Source organism: Myotis brandtii, unplaced genomic scaffold (assembly GCF_000412655.1).
Source record: "Myotis brandtii unplaced genomic scaffold, ASM41265v1 scaffold274, whole genome shotgun sequence".
In the NCBI taxonomy this organism is placed as follows: Eukaryota; Metazoa; Chordata; class Mammalia; order Chiroptera; family Vespertilionidae; genus Myotis; species Myotis brandtii.
This window is the reverse complement of record NW_005360425.1, coordinates 4180959-4184912: the sequence shown is the minus strand read 5'-3', so window position 1 is coordinate 4184912 and position 3954 is coordinate 4180959.

The following is a 3954-nucleotide window of genomic DNA, read 5'->3' as shown; positions in this document are numbered from 1 at the left end:
TATCCGCCCGCCCCCTTGAAGCTCCCCGCCTCGGTCCCGGAGGCGCTCCCCCAGGTTGCGGGGCTCCCTCAGCCCAGAACCCCGCTCCGGAACAGCCGCTCCTCTGCCTGCCTCTCTTTTGCCCCAAACCCCATTCCGTTCCCCTTCCTGCCGGTCCACAGGCACACTCGCCTGGCTTCAGGGACTGAATGTGGGAGGGCCGGAGGGAGGCCCCATCTTCCCCGCGGGGCAGAGGGCAGAGGGGAACCAGGCCCCAGGAGGGAACTCGGGCTCCTGTGGAGACAGCACCAACCTTGGCAGAGGCTCCATCCACGGAGAAAACATTCATTGGCCTCCTTACGCATGCTCTGCCTAGTAATACAGACAACAAGAGCCCGAAGTGCCTTCAGGGCTCCCACAGCACAGATAGGCGAACGTGTCCAGAGGAGGAAGGGTATTTGCCCCAAGTCACCCCACTAGTAGCTTGCATAGCAACAGCTACTATTTGGGCCTGCCTCTTGGGGACCCTGACAGTGCTTTACCTCAGTCACGTCATATCGCATCCTCACAACCCCATTCATTCATTCATTCATTCCACAACACCCACTGAGCATCTCCCACATGCCAGGCCCTGTGTCCCCTGCTAGCCATACAATGATGAACAAGATGCATCTGGCCCCTGCCCACTGATTCCACTGGGCTTAGCAGGAAGGATAGATATAAATTACAATGCATCCCAGGAGGCGGGATTATCTTCAGTTTCTGGCTATAGAAACAGATTAGATGAGGTTTACTCAGTCATCTAGAAAGAAAGTAGCCATGTCTTCAGACAACACCCTGTGTTCTTTTTTTCACTGTCACTGTTGGGAACATGCGAGTTGGACCAACTTGCAGAGGCCCTTGAACTGCAAACAAGGAAATTTAGTCTAAAGTATATGATTATGGGCAGCCAAGGAAGGTGGAAAACAAGACTGAAGGTAACCCAAGGACAAGCACAAGATGAGTGTGAATGGTTATGTCACAATAGTCCCAGCAAAAGGTAATGAAGGTCTGATCCCAGGAAAGGGGGATGGGAAGGGATGATCTCCACTCACTGAAACCTTCCGTGTTTGCACACATTCTCCCACCATCAAATAAGGGGGCAGCCCTAGCTAGTTTGGCTCAGTGGCTAGAGATCGACCTACGGACTGAAGGGTCCCAGGGTCCATTCCCTGGTTGTGGGCTCAATCCCTAGTAGGGGGTGTGCAGGAGGCAGCTGATCAATGATTCTCTCTCATCATTGATGTTTCTCTCTCTCTCCCTCTCCCTTCCTCTCTGAAATCAATAAAAATACATATATTTTTAAAAATAAATGGGAAAATACCATTTACTAAACTCCTAATGACCTCTGGCAATGCCCTGGGCATTTGTACATATTATCTGATTAAATCTTCCCCACAACTCTGTGCAATAGGTACCTTTATATATCCTCCTTTTACAAGTAAGAAAACAGTGAGAAGGCAAATGATTTACTGAAGCCCACAAAGCAAACTAGTGTTGCGTCTTGGGGTGGAGCCCAGGCCTGTTTCCAGACCTCATGCTGTCATCGTCGCTCTCACTGTCTGGAGCCAAGGCAAAGATCCCAAGTCCTTCGACTCAGCCAAGGATTCTTTCCCCTGGACCACAGGTCTCTCTGAGACTTCCAGAGAATGTCAGGGACCCAAATTGCAACCTAAACCACACTAGGCGAGTAGAAACATCGCTCCACAGAAGCCTATGAGGCCTCAGCCCCAGAGAATTCTGCAGCCAGATCCTAAAGTTCCTGTGGGGGAAGAAAGCTGAAGAGGCAAGGAAGGAATCATTCTCAGCTCAGAAATGAGTGCAAAAGCCCTTCCCTGGTGAGAGAGCATGGGTGCCCTGGGGGAAGACAAGCTGAAAACAGCAAGAGTGTGGAGAGCCTGGGTATGAAACTGAATCTCCGTAGCTGCTGGGGTGTGTGGGCAGGGCCTTGGTAGACTGGCCAGCTGGGGAGAGCTCATGGGGGAGAGCTGTCAATCATCCGGGAAGCCTGAAGTCCCAGCCTTTCTGATTAGAGAGCATCTAACGTTTTCTATCTCCTCCAACCTCAATGTCCTTCCCAAATATGACCACCAGTCCTGTCCTGAATTATTCATGCTGTGGGCTGTGAGAAGGTGGAGCTTCCGGAAGCTTCAGACTAAGGACATTCAACTGTGTCTCCCTGGGGCTCTAGTTCCTGCAGTGCTACCCTGGGATTGACCTGCTGGTGAGATGTGCCAAGCTTTTTGCAGCTGGCAGGCAGCCAGTGACCTTGAGCTACTGGGCTTTGACTCAGTTCAGCAACCTTTTATTGAGGAGTGCTATATGCTAGGGACAGTTCTGGTTTCTGTTAGGAACCCGGAAGTGGATCTGGTCAGGTCTTTGTCCTTGAGGATTCTCAGGATGGTACTTAAAAATTTTTCCCTTCTATAATGTCCTCTGGATCTCATAAGAGTTCCCCTCTAATGTCCCCCCATTTCTCCAACTAAAGGCCTCTACTAATTCCCTCCAGAAGTTAGTGAGCTTGGAACTAGGGTGCCTCAGAACCCAAACACCAAAACGGGGTTCTCTCCTTGGAGATGTGCCAAAACAGCTCCTTACCCATGTGCCCGTTTGGAGTTCTGATCTAGGCCCCCAGGCTGCTGTGTGGCCCTCAGCTTTCCGCCATATCAAGAGAAGGACACTCACTCTTTAACCATTCAGCAAACACTAATTAAGCATCGGCTCAGTGCCAAGCACAGAGCTTTGTGCTGCTGGTTCAAAAAAGGAATCAGACAGATATGGCCCCTGTCCTCATGCTGCTCACAGGTGAGGTGGGAGATAGACAAGAAAAAGGGCAATTACACTTCAGCCGATTTGTTCTGAGATGGGAAAAGAAGAGGGTGCCCTGGGAGGGAGCACAGAAAAGGAACATTTCCTAGAAGCCTGAGGCCAGGTAATCCTACCAGGCCTTTCATTGTGTCGTTCTAGGTCTTTGCTTACATAGCAACTCTTTCAGTCCTCTGTCTTCATGGAAAAGCTTTACTCTTCCATACTAGCATTTCCTTCCACTATTTATCTTTAATTGATGGGAGAGAGAGAGAGAACCACCGATTTGCCACTTCACCCAACCAGGTGTCCATTAGTTGATTCTTGCATGTGCCCTTGCATGTGCAAACCCACAACCCTGGTGCATTGGGATGACGCTTCTAACAACTGAGCTACCTGGCCAGGGCTCTTTTCACTGTTGTCCTTTATCCCAACCTGTTCCTCTATACCCTCTGTCAATTGAAGGTGAAGGTGAGCATGGGTAGAGGCTCAAGCCCTGTGAAGTTAAAGCTGTTCAAACAGGCAGGAAATAGCACAGAATCTCCAAACAGGGAGGGACCCTAAAGAATTCTAAGCTCTGCCTAGAACATTTTTCCTCCCACCTTTCTCTAATTGATTCCTCCCATCCTACACTGATGACATCCAGATTTGTAGTCCGTCTGTGTCTCTCTCCTCCCAGCTCTAGACTCATATCCAACTGCCTCCTTGACATCCCCACTCCCACCTGGATGTCTAATAGGCATCTCACATTCAAAACATCTCACATAGAACTTTTTTTCTTTTGTGGCTCTCGCTCCTCCCCAGAACTCTTTTCTTTTAACTTATTTAATTTTTCAATTACAGTTGACATTCGGTATTATTTTATATTAGTCTCAGGTATATAGCATAGTGGTTAGGCAATTAGATAATTTACGAAGTGATCCTCTCAATTCTAGTACCCACCTGAAACCACACAGTTATTACAATACTAGAGGCCTGGTGCATGAAAATTCATGTACTGGAGGGGGCATCACTCAGCCCGGCCTGCCCCCTCTCACAGTCTGGGAGCCCTCAGGGGCAGGAGACAACCTGGCGATCAGGGGAAGGCAATGCCCCATCACCCCTCTGCTGCTGCCCCTGCCGGCAGCACAA